The sequence below is a fragment of the Lagenorhynchus albirostris genome, chromosome 5 (assembly GCF_949774975.1).
Source record: "Lagenorhynchus albirostris chromosome 5, mLagAlb1.1, whole genome shotgun sequence".
NCBI lineage: Eukaryota > Metazoa > Chordata > Mammalia > Artiodactyla > Delphinidae > Lagenorhynchus > Lagenorhynchus albirostris.
The window spans coordinates 111144650-111165009 of NC_083099.1; positions in this window are offsets into that span (position 1 = coordinate 111144650).

Consider the following 20360-nt stretch of genomic DNA (forward strand, 5'->3'; position numbering starts at 1 on the left):
TTTCCCCAAAACCTGTTTTCAGGACAAATCTCCTCTATCCACTCACTGAAATGTGAAATTCACTCAGGAGGCCACTTTATTTCCAGCCTAAAATTCCTAATGCTCTGAACACTTGATATAGTGCCCTTTAGGATTACTGCCAGTTGAACCTAAATTCTGTGGCCATTACCCCACAAAGTACATCAGGCTGTGAAACAAGCTCTTAAAGGAAAGTAGTTTTTCAAGCTACATTATAGTGCTTTTAAAGGGAATAAAATCCTTAATCAGAAAACGAGTCTCTTGAGACTTCTGGCTCCAAGGTCAGCTCTGCACACTTGCCCTCTTGCTTGGCAGAGAATCTGTTAAGGTACATTTCAGGGAACCCATTCTCTAAAAGGTCCAGGATGAAGTAGGATGACAGCCTGTTCTCTGGAGCCTCTGTTGGGCAACTTTATAATTCTCTGACAGATTTCCTCAGAAGCTGTTCCCACACAACAATACCCAGTCACCAGCTTCTCCCACTGCTACAGCCCAACCAAGGAAGGAGGAACTGGGTTGCTAAGGAACCTGTTGCAATAGCACCTGATGGAACTAACACTTGTCAGCTTGTAACAGTTTAGTGTGAATAAACTTATCAGAATCCTCCCAAGTGCATTAATACGTTGTCAGCTTCTGCAGGGCTTGGGCCCTTTCTTTACTTATCTTTATTTCTATTCACATCTCGTGCAGTCCTACATAAATGTTTTTGGAGTGTCAGTTGAGGACATCCTGCTGAACAGCATTGCCCTCCGCTGGCTCTTCCTGTTTGGGAGTGAGGAGGAAGAAGGGCTTTTTCTATTGCTGTTGCCTCATTGCTTGAATCTATGGTGGAAGCAGTACAAAGAGGTGGCTGCTTTTAGAGGCCACAGAACTGCAGGAAGACAGAACTTACCTGGACCGTGGAGTGTGATGATTAGGAGAGAAAATGAAGCTTCAGATTCAGAATAATTCACCAAATGCCAAGATAGGTATGGTGGATATTGCTGAATAAAGGATAACAGAAAACGTCTAAAAATTACTGTGCATGAGACTTTTGGCATCTCTCTAGGTGGTCTCCATTAGTTGGTGGTATAATTTAAGTGCAACTGCCCCTCCTCTAGGAGAGTGGTTAAATGAAGCCTTGATAATGAGATACAGAAAGCAGGATTGGAATAATTCTGTTCATTCCAACTTCCCATACAACCAGATTTAAAGCTTCTTGGTAAGCTACAATGAACACTTCAACATTATGAGAAATGGAGATGACACTAAAATGTAATTATATTTAATATATGGAATGCAGAATAGTAACATTCTGTAAGCTAGGGCAAGTCAGAGAAAAGGAGAGTCTAACCTGCTTTCCTGAGCCTCTTTCCTCTCCATCTCTTTAGCATTAACCAAAGCTCACTGTAACATCTACTAAAAGATGAATTCACTGGTGTGGTTCTTTGTTATTTTACCTTCACCCAGAAACATAATTAAGAAGCAAATCATATTACCTTGATGACAGAGACAACGTATGTCAGAAACGACATTATTACTACAAAATTAGAGAAAACACAGGCTACATTCCCACTTCTAATTTATCACAATAATGATAAAAGTTCTAAATGCTCCTAAATGGTGAAATTGAATGAGAGTTATCAGCATTTTGTTACTTATGAGCAGAACTAATTTCTTTTCACCCTTATGGAATTAATGATATAATTTACGGTGTATGTTGCTGCTTTTAATGGTAGTAGTATGTATAACAGTAACAATACTTGGTGTTCTATCTTGAAGAACTTTTTTCTCAAGCTCTCATTGGCCTATGAATTCATGGGATAAACTTATGTCATCAAAGTTGTAAGTAGTGTTCTTGATTAAGAAAGTAAGACATAGGAGTTCAAAGGTTTATGAACTTTATTCAAGTTTATGCAGCATCTATTTCCCAGGAGGGAAAACAAATCACCACCCGCTTAATTTCACATACCTCCTGACTCTGAGCCTCTGGGGCATAATAAAATCACTGGTCTATACTTTCTCACCCTGATGAGATCTGCTGTCATATGTGACCTTTTTGTTCTTGTTCAAGCCAGGCCCAGTCACCAGTATGTGCCTGGAGGAGGACTTAAACATATCTTAACTCGTTGTACACTGCAGTCTCTTCTGCCAGCCTGCATCTGCCCAGAGGCTGCATGTAGGGCCTCCCATGCTCAGAGCTCTGGAAACAAACGATACACTCCAGCAGTGACTCCCCCCAAGTCAGCTGAAGGGGTTTGATGAAATGACATGTCCCTTCTAGGTGCTTTTTATCTTGTTGGAGGGACCACGATCATTTTAGGAGGCCATCCTTAGCTCAGATGTTGTTGTCCAAGGGCCTCTTTAAAGATTTCCCAACATCATCTTCCTTCCCCATCCTTGCCCTTGCCTTAGCACTTGAGACAGCAAACTGTTTCTTCCAGGATCTTTGTAGCAGAAGAGGGTAAGGGAAATTTTTTTTTTAGGGCAAGAGCAAGAAGAAAGGCTCAGAGCTGGGGGTGACATTAAGTCTGACTGTTGAATTTTGTCCTGGCCCTTTGATGCAGAGAAACAGTGAAGGTTAAAGAAATCCCCCACTCTTGTGTTCTAGCAAACAGTGTACTGCAGAGAACCACCCTGCTGCATGTGATTTAAATACAACTCACAGATGCATCTTATTTACCTATGACAAGTCAGACACAGACTCTCCAAATTTCTATTCTTTGCCTCATAAGTGATTTGCTGAACTGATTATTCCTACTGATTAATCAGAACACTCAAAGTTAATTTTCTCTCCATTCCCCAGGTTGTTGAATTTTGATCGCCTTCAGCCTGAGCCAACATACAACCCCTCCTTAAGAGCCCCTGTCAAGAACAGGGGGGCTTCACAGTAGAACATTCTTTGATCTGTTGTCCCATCAGGCTACCCTTTATCCCACTTGCCCACACCTGTTTTTTTCTAGCCTTGTTTAGTCCTCGCTAGAAAGGAAAGGTCCTTTCCTGCTTAACTATTGAGACACTAGCAGATCTCTGGTCCAGAATGTTCTCCCTATTGCAATAATGGTTCACCTCTCCAACTGCAATAGTCAGTCTCCCCAGTCTTACCACATACCTTTCTTAAGCCAAATTAAATGCCTAGACAGTTCTTCTCACTACAAGTCTCTTTGCCTCTCTTTCACACACACACACACACACACACACACACACACACACACACACACACACACACACACACACACACACACACACTCCAATATGGCTGCTTATGTTTCTCTAATAAAATAACAGGTGTGATGAATGATTAGGCAAGTTACAAGTAGCTTACCACAGAAAAGCTAATTTTTCTTTATCTTTGAATTTCTATCCACCTTAATGTTCTCTCAAATTGCTTGGCAATCTCAGACTTCTTATTGAGAGCTCTGTTTTATATAGACTTACCTTTCAAAACCCATTGGTAAAGCCAATCCATTTAACTCAGAAGAAAAACAAGCTTAGAGAACACAAGCAACCCTTGATTTGTTTCTTTGCCCTCTCAGTAAACAGAGCATGATTTGCCATAAAAAACCTCAAACTGTCATAGCTGACTGAATCAACTCTAAGGATTTTAGATAGAATAAATAATGCTTATTCTAACTTGATATTGTTTGGGTATTTTTTTTTCTAAGGGGAGAGGATTTGTTCATGTGTTTTAAGTTAAAAAAAAATAGTATTTGTGTTTCTTAGCATTCATTACTAACCAGGGCCTATGTAGACTTTCATGGTTTAAGCGTTTTCAAATTAAATTTGAAGGACCGCTATTCTTTCCTCTTTCTTTCAGAGTAAAACACATTCTAAATCCTAATAAATCTATTTCTTTAATATTCCACTTGATGTATAATAGTGCAAACAAAAACACGTAATGGGTTCCTCTTGAGAAAGGAAAATGTATTCACTCCTGATGAAAAATCTTTTGATAATTCACTCTTGGCTTTACCACTTGATTTATACCATCTTCCCACATTAATTTGTTTTTAATTTCTTCCTGCCTTCTAAGGCTTTTCTCATTTCATGACATATACGTGACAGATGAGGTTGATGAACTGCAGAAGTAATGATCCTAACTCAGATGAAAAGCTTAAATTATTCTACAGTCCTGTAGAATCCATGAAAAAAATCGAGAAGCCTGGATTTCCAAGGGTTCGATCATAGCATTTTAGAAAAAAGTGATGAAATCGACAACAACAACAAAACATTAAAGCAGAATGTGTTTCTTTAGCCAATACTGAATATCTCCCTGGGGTGTATTTTTTCTAAGTCTTCACCTGATTCAGTTGTGTACTCTAAAATGATGGCAAATCTATGGAAGCTCTATAAAATCTATTCTTTATCATAGCTCTTAATTTCAAAAATGTATTCCTTCTATGAACCTTATTTTAATTTAGGGGAAGGTAAATAACCATCTTCATTTAAGGAAGGAAGTAGCATAGATGACAATGCCTCAAGGTAAAACTGGTATTTAAAAGTAATAATTATCCCTTTACAATGTATGTACCTTCATATGCAAGCTCAACTACTTCAGTCCTATTTTGTTTTTCACAAGCAGGTTAGAAGCTACTTATTAGATTATTTTTCTTTATTCTGTCTCAGTAATGGGAAAAATCTTTTTTTCTCTGTTATTAGGTTGTGTGACTGTATTTTATGTATCTCTTCAATCGTCCTTTAATTTCCACCTACACCCTTTTTAAGATGATTGATTCAAAAGTATGACCCTACTGGCACACTGGCATCCCAGCACTGCTTCCTGGGGTAAATAGGAGTCTCTGTGTATTAGTTTCCTCATCTGTAAAATGGAATTCGGGCAGAGATGAAAAAAGATCATATATTTGAAGCATCAGAAGCTTGGGATTGATTGATTGATTGATTGATTGATGCCTTTAAACTTGGTGCAGTCATCCCTCAGCATCCACAGTGCCTTGGTTCCAGGACCCACCTTGGATACCCAAATCCGCAGATGCTCAAGTCCCATATGTAAAATGACGTAGTACAAGTCATTCCTTGATATCTGCGGGTCCCACATCCTGTTGATGCAGAGTTGAGTGTACTTAGTTGAGGATGATGTCTTCCAATTATTTAAATTATTAATTTTCCCCAAAGCACCTGTATATATTGAACTTTTAATATTAGTGTGAATTGTATTGGAAACATCTGACTGTGTACCCACTGGATGCTAGCAACATCCTGGACCAGTTTTTGGAGTAAGTTTGGCTCATAAAAACAGGCGGCCAGGGCAATTCATTTTTTTCTTAAAAAAAATGCATTTTCCTTTATGCTTGTCCATGCATATACTCCAAATTAACTTCATTGTATTGCAGTCCTTTTGGGAAGTAAATTGTTCAAGAAGAAATAGGAATAGGAATGCTTTTAGCTAGTGAATTCCTTCAGAATAAATCAGTTTAGTTCCTTTCTTACTTAACATCCCTGGAGTAATCTCTGAGTTCAGAACACTGGACTGGAAGTGTTTGGTTTGTGTGCTAAATTTCAGGATCTTCAACCTGCAACTACAGAAAGGTATGGGGAAGACTATTCCTGTTCCAGTGGTGAGCGTCCTCTTGGGTCTATCGTGGGCATCTCTCTCCGGCAGAAGTCACCTGGGGATTACAGTTTACAAATGGGAGATTCGGTTCAGTCTATGACAGTATGCAGTATCTTCAAAACATGTGTTTGTGGATGGATTTGACCATTTAATTCTTACAATTTCATTTCCACATGGACCCATGTTTTCAAAGCTATAACGTAAGTGCTTTAAGCTACAGCATTCCCTAGCAACCCACACACATTGGTGACTTATTTAGATGTGTTCTATGAAATTGTATGTGAGGAGGCTTCTCAAGAAGCCCTTTTGAAAATTTTGGGTTGCTTTTTTTTTTTAAGCATTGGGAACTGATATATTTCCCACTGACAAATGGCCTAACAATGAATGATTATCAGTGTGAATAATCATTCTTTTGGAAGAAGCTATTTACAAATACTCTCTTAGTTTTATGCATCCATGCTCTAATAGACTATTTCAACCAAAAGCACCCCCCATGTTTTACTAAAGAGTTTTTTTTAATTTGGTACTAATATTCCTATAATTGTTGCCTGATCATTTATGTTTCTGAAATTAAGAATCTATTTACATATCCTGATTATCAGAATTTTTTTTTCAAAGCAAAGTGTTATAAACAAATTGACCAAAATGGAATACTGTAGCCATTATACTAATGTAAGGTGGTATCTGTATATTTTCATTAATCCACATGACAAACTTGCAAACATATCCATCTTGTGGAACAAAAAATGTGGCTTAGAGAGTATGTGTAGCTTGCTCAAGTCATACTGCTGGTCACTAAGTAGCACTGGGATTTTAACCCAGTCATCTGAATTCTAAAGCCCATTCCTGTGCTCTGTCCTGGGTCCCAGTTCTGGGTATGTGTTGTTTGTAACACAGTTTCTGACACAGCTATCCCCCAAAATTATTTGTTGGGAGATGAGTGAATAGTAAGTACTTGATGAATCAATATAGTTATCCACATATTAAATCTCTGTATTGTATTTTATATTTTTATAAAAGCAAAGGCAAATGGCCAGATTTCCCACATACCTGTCCTACTGGGGAATTACTTATTTAGAATAATCATAGAATAATAGGAGCTGCTGATGTGGGGGTTAATGTTACCCATTGCACTTGGGATGAAACAGATATCAGACTTGCGAGACAGACCTCAGCTCTTAGGCCGTGGGTTTTTCTCACTGTACGGTTATGAAGCATCATCCCTCTCCCTGTCATGATCAGGGGTCCATTTTCTTGTGGTTACAGCTATTTAGTGTATTGACCAATGGCATGACCTGCCACCTGAGCTCTCTTGGTTCAGGGAATATAAGCTCCTCCCTTGACTTAATTATGAATTAGAGTCCATTCCTATTGCTACACAAATATGATGTAATATGTAGGCAACCTATTCACCGCCATAGAACTCTACCAGCATTATTTGCCTTAAGGGCTTGTATTGCAAATTTTCATGGAACTTTGCAAGAGATCAACATGCAAGAAATCAGGTTGAATAAGTTATGTCTTCTATTTTTGTTACTGTTTGTATAATTATTTTATGTTATATATGTTTGTAAAAATTGCTATTAGTGCCATATCTCCTCAGTATCATCTGCTTAATTCTTCATTGAGTTAATTCTCCTTTTTTGTTTTCTTTTTCTCTTTTGGGAAGAATATATAAACTTTCAAGTTAAAAAGTTCACTCATGAATGAGAATAGCAATGATAACAGTTACAATGATAAGGCAGAATTAGTATGATAATTACTTCTGCTGAATATTATACTTTTTTGCCAAACAAGACCTGACTTGTTAAGGAGAGGGTTGGAGTGGACGGCTACCTGCCTGGTATGATAAGAGGCATCAGGGAAACTTCCTTGTTCCTCAAATACTCCCCTTTCTATTGACTACATTTTGAAAAATCCTGCAGTAAAAGATTATTCTGTTTAATTAAAGGCTTAAAATGACAGTTCTCCTGGGAAAGCTAACACTGAGCAACTATCAATCCCTTTTGTGTGAATGAATTTCTGAAGAGTTAATAAGAAAAGAAATTTAGAGGGGGCCAGTAGCAAGGAGAGCCTCTATAAAGTTACCGAATAATAGAATAGGATGGTGAGAGTAGCCACTCAATAAGAAAATGTAGTTGATGTCATTAAAGCCACACTCATCTCTTTAAAGTTTTTTCTATTCCTAATGCTGCCCTAACCTATGGCTTATCAAGTAGCAGTTCCTTTTCCTATTTTTAAAGTTTACATGTGTCTAACATCTGGATAATTAAAAAACTTCAATTAGTCTCTCAATATATTTGGGTATTTGGAAATAAATGGCTATTTATTTGGAAATAAATAGAATCAATTACTGTTCTCTTAGCCTTCTTTCCAGATGGAAAGCGTCGAAATCTCAAATGAAATTCTAGGATCACCCTGAGAATTTTAGTTTAATCTACTTAACAAAAGAATAAACATGGAAATGATAAAACGAATACATTTTTTTCTCTAAACTGCATATTGTGGATAAAATTATGGAGTCATCTCATTCAGCTAAGATTACATATAATTTTAGTTCTACTGTGTACCCTAGAGGAATAGAAAGGCAGCATTTGAATTTATTTATGTTCTATTGCTTTTCATTCAGTGGAGTCAATAGTAAAAATGATAGAGATGTTGTACATTATGCTTTAAATAATTTATTGTCTTTTTTTCTTGATCTTAGGCTACCTTTTAATTTTTTTTTAAAGGCACAGTGTGTCAATCATTTGCTTGGATGTAAAAAAATCCACTCATAATTATCTAGGCAAAACCTGGGACAATCTTGGCATATTTCAGAAAATCCAAGGATAAGAAATTCAGCCAGGCTTTGCAAGGGACTAAAATGAAGAGTACCCAAACCAGAGCAGTCAAGACAACCCAGAAACCAGGGTAACCTACTTACCCCTGTCTGTCCCTTCCTCCAGTTGGGTTCACGTGGCCTTTAAGTCTCTTTCCCTCTGTTCTTTACTCTTCTGCAATTGGACTTTCTGCTTGCCCAGCAAAGCTGGTGGGCAAACATGACTGTTCCAGTTCTAATTTTACACGTTTTGCAGGGTTCAGCACCCAAAGCCCATAGGAAACTCTTCCAATTTTAAATTCTTGAGAAAGTGAATTTGACCTAACTTGGGTCAAGATATGCATTTAAAATCTCATTTCATCACCATCACTTGAGCCATTTTTGAGTCATCAAGGAGTTTTTCAGGTTACTTCATCTTCACCTGTCTAAATACTTTGAAATACAAAAATATTTGAATTGGTACATAATGTTGTTGCTAGATATTTTATTCCCAGCCACAAGTAGTCATTCTGGTAATATTACGACCATTAGTATTTGTTCATATTTACAAATGTATATTGCAGTCTCCTCAAAATAAATAACTATCGCATGGATTTTAAAAGTTATCCTTAAATGGCTTATTTGTCATAGAACCCAACCCATGAAATCATGAGGTAAGTTCTTAAAATTTAATCTCCAGATTTTTTGTGACCCCAACTTACTCCATTCTAATATTTTTTACTAGATTCATTCAGGTCTCTTAAGTATTAAAAAATCAATATTTCTTTAAAAAACATAACACAATATTCCTCCCTATAAGATTTAGTCCAGTTATCATCTCTGTGAAGCTGTCCCTCACAATTTCCCTAACGCAGCCCCATTGCACAGCAAAAAGACCCTCCTACCTTGTCTCTGCTCCTATAGCAGAAACATGAAAAAATGAAACATGTCACAAATGTCAGTATTAATGCTTTGTAACTGTTTAATTTTTCTCTTTTGGGGATTAAGCCATCAGCTCTGATAGGGTAGGAATTCTGTCCTTTTCAATTTGTGTCCTCAGTGCCTACTTACCACAGTGATAAGTACACAGTGGGTGTACAGTAAAAGTCAGTGATCACTTAGAAATAGCTAAGTGTAGCACCAATGGCTGTAGTATAATGGTGGGCCCTGGCCAGTGGAGTTCATTCTATTCTTAGTTACACATTTATCCAGAAATGGCTCACTATTTATCTTGGATTGAACCTTTGTTACACATTTTTCTTTTCACATAGTTTGGAGGACTCCCAAGAATAGAGTAGTTTTTATATAAAATGGTACAAAGAACACTAGTTTTATAAATGGGAACTTTGCACAAATGTGTGTGACACTCGTGATATTGATGCATGGCATAGATCAATCTATTATCATTTTTGAAGTAAATGAAAGTGAGGAGTTAACTACTTGGTCCCAAAAATATTAGCATGCAATCACATTGTTTTTGACCCAAGCCTCTTATGATAGCCTATGTTATATTTTTAGAAATAACCTTATGCTTTTCTTAAGTTAAAATGACAAGTCAGAATATTTTAATGGAGAGTGAGTGTAAAAGAAAAGTGAAGTATAATAGTGTCACGTTTTAAGTCACAAACTTAGCAATTAAATATATCACAATCTATTCCAGTTTAACAACAATTTGTTTCAGTCTTTCTCTATATCATTGTGGTCCATATCCAGACATTTTGTCTCCATCCCACCTCTCCTACTCCTCTCTCTGGTTTTAGGCACATAGACCACACACATACTGTTACGTTACTCTTATCTGGTTTGCTTCTGAGTATCTCCAGTCAAGGTATAGATCATCTTGCCTGGTTTCAGGCCTTGGTTTCCGTCCTTGTATCTTTCATGAAGTGTCAGTGTCATCTCTCTCTGCTCAAGAAAATTCCTGAGATGCTGGCCATTTCCTACCCAGGACACATACCTCAGTTAATCCTAGCAGAAATCCTAGCAAAAATTTCTGACATTGTGATATCAAATTCTCTGACTTTCGGCTGTTACCACACACTCTGTAATATGTCACATAAAAACTTCTAGATTTCTTACATACATTTCCCAGACTGTAGAGAACGAAGAGATCACAGTCTCATGATCTGTTCTCTGCCTGTGTCATCAGCACTTTATGGTAGCTACCTTGTGTTGTCAGGCTGCTTCTCCAAAGGGTTTTGAAATTTTGTAAGTTACAACTTAAAAACGAGGAGTAAGCCCTTCTTCGTCCTTCTTCCCCTTCATCCCCTTCATCTTTCTCTATGGATGTTTCTAACAGCCTATCCTAGAATTTTGGTTCCAAGGTAAATAGGATTTTTTTTTCACCTTTCACTTCCACTTTCCTCACGTCTTCCTTTCCACCAGGCGTAGAAGACTCTTTCTTTTTGAAAGAACATTGCGTTACATTAAGCTTTGGACTGAATTATGTCTGCCCAAAATTCATAAGTTGAAGCCCTACTGCTCATATGGATGGTATTTGGAGATGGGCCTTTGAGAGGTAATTATGTTTAGATGAAGCCATTATTGTGGGGCTTTTGTTGTGGGATTAGTGTCCTTGTAAGAAGAAACACAGAAAGCTTACTTTCTTTCTCTCTTTACTATCGGGGCACACATCAAGAAGGTGGCTGTCTAAAAGCCAAGAAGAAAGCTCTCACCAGAACCTGATCATGCTGGCACCCCAATCTCAGACTTCCAGCCTCCAGAATGTGAGAAAATAAATTTCTGTTGTTTAAGCCACCCAATCTATGGTATTTTGTTGTGGCAGCCTGAGCTGACTAAAATATATATATATATATATATATATATATATATATCCTTCTTATACCTACTGCATGGCTTAATCTTAATAAGAAAGATTGCTGGGAGATTAAATGCAATTTACCAAGAAGGCAAAATATAATAGGGATATTATGAAGTATTATTGCTGTTATGGATGAAAGGACATGAAGAAGAGCTCAAATTCAGACTAAATAATGAGAAATCATGGCTACATTATTTTTCAAACTGTGAGTTACAACCCATTAACGGACTGTGAAAACAATTAAGCAGGTCACAGTTAGCCCTTATCTTAATGATTTAGAATGGAACAAAATAGAAGACATCAGAGTTTGCTTTGTGAAAATTGTTATTATTTAGTTGTGTGCAAAAGTATTTTGCTTCGTGTCTGTATACCAGTTAACAATACAAAATGCATTTCTTACTGAGATGTTAGCTATTAGCACTACACCCAGCATGCTCAAAGGGATGAAGATGTAAGTACAATACCTCTTCTCATTCTAAGTCTTCATTGACTTTAACCAGGAGGCACTGGCAACAATGCCTTCTGGAAGGAACCATGTCTGCCTTGGAGACCTGTGTGGCATCTGTCCTCTCAGTCTGTCCCCTGTCCCACATCTACACATCTGGATTTCAAAATTGATGGTGACACCTCACAACCACTTTAAAAATTTTCTTTGGTATTTAATAGATTTCTTTAACTTTTCCCACCCTCGTCCCATTCTATTCCGACTCCTATAATAGCCACTTGAAATGATTTAACTTCTCTGAGCACCATTTTCCCTATTTGGAGAACAAGCCCTATTTGGGCTTGCTTTTGTTTAATGTCATTCTAGCCCTAAAATTCTACAATTCTTTTGCTTTTATATTAGAGGATTGCATCTATAACAGTGTTTCTCAACCTGGGATTTCATGACCAACCTCTCAGCATCTGAGGGTATATCTCAAGGATTGGAAAGGTTTAAAATTTGTTGCCATGATTTTTTTTTTTTAATGTTCCTAGCCTTGGGGACTCAGACACATTTTACTGGATGAGTGACCTATGCAAGGCTTAGGATCTTCAAGTTGTTTAGCATAACTGGAGCATATTTATTTATTTATGTGTGTATATATTTATTTATTTATCTATCTAGCTGCGTTGCGTCTTCGTTGCTGCACGCGGGCTTTCTCTCTAGTTGTGGCGAGTGGGAGCTACTCTTCGTTGAGGTGCGCAGGCTTCTCATTGCAGTGGCTTCTCTTGTTGCAGAACACAGGCTCTAGATGCACGGGCTTCAGTAGTTGTGGCACTCAGGCTCGGTAGTTGTGGCTTGTGGGCTCTAGAGCGCAGGCTCAGTAGTTGTGGCACACGGGTTTAGTTGCTCCGTGGCATGTGGGATCTTCCCGGACCAGGGATTGAACTTGTGTTCCCTGCATTGGCAGGCGAATTCTTAACCACTACACCACCAGGGAAGTACTGGAGCATATTTTATTATATGTAGGGACACAGGATGAGGCAAGAGATATAAGCATGGGTTGGATCATGAACAGTCTTGTAAGCCAAGTTAAGAATTTCAAACTTTATTCTGAGATGGTTATGTATATATGTGGAGTGGAGAAGGGGTGAGGTGGGTCATCAGGATGTTTATGGTAGAAGAGTGTGGAAAGAATGTATGAAAAGGGAGAAATGAAATCAAGTTTTTGTTTTAGAAACACTGCCAAGGTAGAGAGTGGTTGGGAGGTAACAAAAACCTGGGTCTAGTCAAGAAGGCTTTAATGTTACCAGAATGAGAAATAATATTTGCCTGCATTGGGGCATGAATGGATAATTGGGAAGAAGAGATGTAGACAATTTGCACAATATGTTGTAGATAGAATCATCAGGACCTGATATTGGATGAGATATTAGGAATAAGGGAAAAGGAGTGTGGAGGGTAACTTTGGCATCTTCTTTGTGCCATTAGGTAAGGTGATGAAAAGGCCACCTGAGAGTATATTAGGAAATGGTGGAGTGGGAGGTAGAAAGAAAGTGAAAAAGATAGTTCATGTGGAAATAGAGAGAAAATATTACCTCCACACATTCTAGTACTATCGGGCAGTGTGGAGGGCTAATTTGGAGCAGGACATTATGAATTTGTACATTTTTTCTCCAGCAACATTCAACAGACAGTAGAAGCTAAGTAATCCAGAATTGGGAAGAATGCAAAAGATAGATACAAGTTTGGATGGCATTCTAGGCATACTGAAGAGCCATTAACAAGACAGGAATTTTAAGTAGATCAATTTGGGCCTTGCATTACACATAGGATCCACAGCTGTAGGACAAGAATGGACATAGGATTGGACAAACGGAATTACTGAAACACTATGCAGTGATAAATGACACAGCCAATCCCACCAGGATGTCTGGAGCTAAGATGACCCTTTAGATTTGTTCCTTGGACGCGAGAAATTCTAACTTTTTTACTCCCAATGGATCTGGGCTGCTTCCAGGGAGGGAGATGTGACCTTGTGTGAGGCAGCTCTTTTCACTCTTGAAACTAAGTTAAGTTCTATTATATAGAAGTATTAACCTAAAGCAAATACACCTTTCCTCGGCTGATTAGCATAGGAGTCAAGTTTTCGTTAGAATAAAATACCTGATAATTCATTAAAGCACTCATAAGATTGTGTAAAACTTGATTTTAAACCCACATTCAATCAATTCCTTTCCGAGGCTGTTAGCTATATATACACTTTATTGCTGAGCTTCTGCATCTTAAATCCTTATAACACCAGCCTTGACTGGAAAAATATTCATTACCAATGCACACTTAATTTAATGCACAAAACAGTTTGATGGTTTAGTTCATTGAAGTCTAGATGCTATGAAGTGGACATCTTGAAATTTTCCCACTGCTCAGGGCTGATAGTACCTGGAAAATGTCAATCCATCCTGAAAGGGGGTAAAGGGGAAAGACCTGTCAAGTCACTTTGCCTTGTTTTTAGATTACATGCAAAAGTATTTACTTTTACAGGAGCCAGTAAGCCTTCTGTTCCACGTGAAATAGAATAAGTGCTTTCTGGCAAATAGAAAAAAAAGATATAGCAGGTTTAAATAGCCCTGAAGATGGAAAAGACTTTGGTTTAGTCACTACGTAAGGATAATTAGTAACTCTTTTGGGAAAAAAACTAAGGTTTAAATCTGTCAATGGAAACAATTTAAAACAAGGTAAAATGTAGAGAAAAACACCAAACAGGCAGAGCATTGCAACACAGCAATATATGTCTCAATTTGCATGTGATAGTTGCTTTCTAGTTTCTAAATGACCAGATCTCCTAACTGGATCTCAAGCAAAGCACCCTGGAATTGAGTTAGCTATGTGTTCCTTGTCAGGGATATGCGATTGTTCCTCCTACTGATATAGAGAAGAATGATGACAGAAGATAATAAGCAACACTGGACAGTGGGTTTTGTGGCTGCTTAGAAGATAGAAGGGGAAGTTGAACTTAGCGGCTTACAGCAGTTTTTGATTAGCAGTGGTACTTTGGGATATCCAAAAGGCAAATGGAAATGGTTGTAGAGTTCTGTTGTGGAGGAAGGTAAATATCAAATACCCCAGTCTCATTCAATGAAGTCTGTCATTATTACCATTAATCCTTTTCGTAGGTGATTTTTTTCTTTCTTTTTCAGTGAAATTATTTTTCTGTGTGCCCTATTCATCTTGACCAAATATGTTACTGCAAATAGGAATAATTTTTAATGTGTTTTGTTTGATGTTAAAGCCAAAGTGTAAAGTCAGTTACTTGACTCCTAAGTTTATTTCCTTTTTCTTGGTGCACTACCTTGATTTTAATGAACATCTCCTCCCTAATCTCAGGAGGGCATGTGGTGCAGGAAGCTAACTTCATTGCCAGGTACAGAGGTGGCTCCCTGGTCATGGTGATTTGTTCAGAGATGGGCTTGTGGTTTTACTGGTCTGGTCAGAATGAGTATCAGGGCATTTGTTTGGATATTGTGGCAGAAATGCTTTCCTCTGCTGGATAGGAATGCAGAAGTATGATTGTTTGGAAACCACTGCCATCTATCGTGGAGTATAAGGAGAGAAGCCTCTAATGAATGAGGGAAATGCCCAGAAAGAGGGGTTGAGACATGCAAAAAGAATAAAAGTCCTGGGCAATACCTTTTGAGCTGTGGTTCAAGCACTATTTGAAAGACTTTTCAGCCACAAAAGCAACAAATTATCTTTATTAATTAAGCCTGAGTTGTGTTTTCTACTACTAGCAAATAAAAGCATTTTGATAAATGTAGTCATCCTCCATTCTCCAATCCCTAAATCATATGTAAAAAAAAAAAAAAAAAAAAAGAAACAGACACACATAAGCAGCAGTATTTCTATATAGTTGTAAACTTTTTCTGACTTTCCTGCGTGACTTGTATATTATGGGTGCATGCAATACCATATTTTAATTGCTTATCTCATAGCAACATAGTTGAAGCCATAAATGCCCAGTATCAGTGAGCAATTTGGAGATTGCTTACTTTATTTCCTTTTACTTCACTCATTTGCCAAGAAAATATACATAATGTAATCACACTATTATTTAGGAGTCAGGAGCCTTTTTTTTTTTTTTGCGGTACGCGGGCCTCTCACTGTTGTGGCCTCTCCCGTTGCAGAGGACAGGCTCCGGACGCACAGGCTCAGCGGCCGTGGCTCACGGGTCCAGCCGCTCCGCGGCATGTGGGATCTTCCCGGACCGGGGCACAAACCCATGTCCCCTGCATCGGCAGGCGGACTCTCAACCACTGCGCCACCAGGGAAGCCCGTGGAGGCTTTTTTGACATTAACAGAAGATAATCATCTGTAAACAAAAATTCTGTTTCATTCAAATATTTTGCTCATGGTAATAAAGAGCACAAGAAAGGAGAATGGAAAATCAGAGAACAAATCGTTTCTTCTCCTATTTCAAAGATTACCTGGCGGTGTCTGTTGCCCTTTACTGTATAATTAGAAAGATGCATTACTTGAAGTTAAAATTTCCAGTGAATAAAAAAACATGTTTTCATGAATATATTGATCTAAATAACTTAGGGAAACCCATATGCTTTTATTACAGGTCACTCACCAGTGGAACTACATCATTAAATAACCAAAAATGTCTGTTTTTTTTTTTAACTTGACTGCATATGTATGTTTGTATAATAGTTGTTGACTACACATTCTAGTGTCTTTTTTTTTTTTCTTTAGTATTAAGAGGCTACAATAAGAAGCCCACTAGGAATGTTGACAATGAAGGAAATAATTGGCTCTGTGGGAGATAAATGGTAAAATCAATATTAGATTATAGATCAGCAGACTTGTGACAGACCAGATGGCTTCTGGTTGAAGTTTTAACATATTTAAAGAAAAAAAGGTGCCACACAGAAGGGGCATCAGTCAACTGTGGAAATGCAGGAAAAGAAACCAAGACTTTGGGCAAAAGGTAATGATCATGAAAGGAAGAAGGGAGCCTAGTCATTAGACATCAAGTTACTTATGTCCCACTGGCAAGGTTGGCCCTTAAGATTTGGAGCCAGGGGACGGATCTTAGGTCTTTCTGATCTGAATGGAAAGTCCAACTCTATTGTGAAAATGACCAACAGGTATTCTCACCTGTTGCCATTAAACATTCAATTCATCTAACTCCCATTGTTTTGATTCCATGCTCACCAAGAAATCTAATTTCCACGTCTGCCTCTCTGTTTTATGGTCCTTGTCACTATAATATTTCACAGTAAATTACTAAAACAGACTTTGGTTAATGTTTATTGCATGACCACATAGTTTGGCCCTGGGGAAGCAATGTGCCAACCCTACTGACTCAAATACTTATAGGTTGTGTAAAAGTTATATTTCTCAGTGCATATAAATAAATTGATTCTTCGATATTTATCTTACATGTTTATTAGTAAGTGTGAACCAGTCATTCAAAGACTAATCACACTTTGGAACATCAATAAGAAAGTGTCTTTGGGGACTTCAAAATAAAGGAACATTATAGAAGGATTATCTCTGTCTAATACCACTTACCTACCTATATATCAACTTGTAAATTATCCATCAGAAAATTGTCAGGCATTGTATAGACATTTTTACAAAGTTTGATAATTTGCTTAAATCTTTCATAGCCTTCTGTTGCCTTCAGGATAGAATTTGGGCTATTTAGTGTGACACGCAAATCCCTTCATGATCTCACTTCCATTTTCATCTCTTGATGTGCTGCTGCATGTAATGCAGGCACATTTGCTATTATCTGAACTACCTACACATAAAAGTTTAGCCTGAACATTATCTTAGGGGAGTCACTCCTCCCCTTTATCCTTTCTCCTTATTGAATACAACCCTTCTTTGGAGCTCTAGTCTTTGCTCTCATAACATTCTTTGCAATACCATGATGTATGGTAACTGTTGGTTTGTCTATCTCATCAACGAAATTACAAGTCTTTTTGAAGGAGCAACTCTGAATTTTATCTTGGTATGACTAAAGATGTAAGGACAGTGCTTATATATGAAACTCAAGAGAGTTTACTGAATGGATGGATAAAAGGATGAATAAATATAGTAAAATTTGGCTTCCAACCCAATTTACATTCCTTGTTACTAATTATAGTAGGCTTACATAATGACCCAATTTTTTTTTAACATCTTTATTGGCGTATAATTGCTTTACAGTGGTGTGTTAGTTTCTGCTGTATAACAAAGTGAATCAGCTATATGTATACATGTATCCCCATATCTCCTCCCTCCCACCCTCCCTATCCCACCTCTCTAGGTGGTCACAAAGCACCGAGCTGATCTCCCTGTGCTTTGCAGCTGCTTCCCACTAGCTATCTGTTTTACATTTGGTAGTGTATATATGTCCATGCCACTCTCTCACTTCATCCCAGCTTACCCTTCCTCGTGTCCTCAAGTCCATCCTCTACGTCTACGTCTGCGTCTTTATTCCTGTCCTGCCCCTAGGTTCTTCAGAACCTTTTTTTTTTTTTTTTTTAGATTCCATATATATGTGTTAGCATACGGTATTTGTTTTTCTCTTTCTGACTTACTTCACTCTGTATGACAGTCTCTAGAGTAACCCAGTTCTACCTCTCCCTGTGTCCATTGCCATACACCTTTGGTAGGGCCCTTGCACTCTGACTCTTGAACTCTGCCATGTGGCTTGCACTGGGCCAATGGAATATTGGTAAACAAGATGCAAGCAGAGACTGGTGGAGAGGCATGCAAAGCAGAACCACTCTGCAGAAAAATGAATGATCCCAGCCAAGCCCAGCTAAGCCTAGCCTAGGTCAGCTGAATCCCAGTGATGCATGATAAATAAATGCTCACTGGTATAGGCCACTGAAGTTTTGAGTGCTTTATTATGCAGCATTGTCACAATACAGAACTGATACATGCATGGTCATTAGTGATCTTAATCAAGCAATTCCCCTTGAAAGAGCAAAGCAATGGTTAGTGTTGACCATAGGCAGTATGGACTGATGGTTAAGGTAGTGTGCTACAAAGCCAGACTGCTTGGCTTTTAACCTCATTTTTGCCACTTACCAGTAATTTTACATTGATCAGATTACCGATTCGTGTCATGCTTCAGTTTTCTCATCTATAAAACGTAGAAAATAATAGCATATACTGCATAAGTTTTGTTATGAGTATTAAATATGTGATATATGTAAAATGCATGTAAAAAACTGTGCCTCATGTGGAGTAAGTGCTCAATAAATGTTATTGTTCCTGTATGCAAATAGAACCTTGTCTAATAAATTTTTTCATTGTTCTTTCTCTTGATGAGTGTTATGCTATGTTCATCTTATCCATGATGTATGGTTCTGTACGTCTGTGAAGAATTATAAAAATATTAATGTTTTATCATTTTGCTCAACGGCATGGGGTCTTTTGAATTCAGAAGTAGGAAGAGTCCTAAATTGTAAGCCACACTTGGACACTTATAAAAGGGGCAATAGCAGATTTTCTGAGATGGTCACGTGAGATATCCTAATAAAATATAGAAAAGTAGTATCTGAGAAGGTAAAGCCTATTCATGATGAAGCTAATAACCAAGCCCCAAAATATTCAGGTTGAGACTCTTCTTGCAAAGTTCACTTCCTTTCAAAGCTATCCAGAAAACAATTCCCAAGGGGAGGTCAGCTTGATAGACCCTCAGGAATTAAAGTAGCCTGGACTAACCTTCAGACCTACTGCATTTTTGTCATTTCTGTTTTTTGCCTATGTTCATACCTCTTTTGGGCTCCCCATCTGTTGGTGGTACTATGGAGTGTCTTATGGATCAAATGACAGCAAGTATATGGGTTCTACTCTTTCACTGTGAGGGCCTTTGGAGAGGAAATCCTTGAGAGTAATAGTTTATCAGTATCCTTATTGCCTTCTACCATTATGCATAAGACTTTCTATTACACAGAATACTCAAGAAGGTGCTAAGGAAAATATTCAGCTTTGCCAGAAGTTGACGGGACAGGCAGATGACTAATAGTGAAGTCCTTGGATTTTGCCATATTCATTGCCAAGGTTTTCTGAACAAGAAGGAGCTCCTCAGACATCTTCTAGGATTCTTCCCATAAAGCACTGGTAACGCATCTCAGGATGCAGCATGACTGTCATCACCATCTGTAAAGAAGCGTCAAAAAGCTGTACGTAGCAACTGTTGGGACTTGCCACCTCTCTCGAGCACTGGCACAATCCCTGAATAAACTGCTTTCAATCAGCTACTGTGCAGTGCTAAAGAAGTCTTCCAGAGTCCCTGGTAGTTTTAGCCTGCAAGTAGAGGCAGTTTTCTCTTGATAGGAGAGAAATACAAGAAGTTACATGAATTGTCTGGATATATCTCTGCAAACTTCGTATAGACATATTTTCAATTATTAGCAGACCTGAACTGAGGTACTTCTAAACAGATGTGGATATGAATAGAATTAATTTTGATGCAAAACTAGTACATGAGGGTGTAGCCTTGTGGGTGACAATTGAGGAGCTGTTGTTAGAGTCATTTCCTATTACTAATGGTGTAGAAGTAGGAATAGTTTGTAGATTTGGCTTCAGGATCATCTTTTCCTGAAGGCCTGCTTAGGGAGATGAGACATGAGGATTATGTTATCAGAATATAAATTCGGCCTCTGGGGAAACTCAGCTCAAAAAATTATGGACATCTTTACAACACTCAGAAATCATTCTGCATACATGATAACTCACT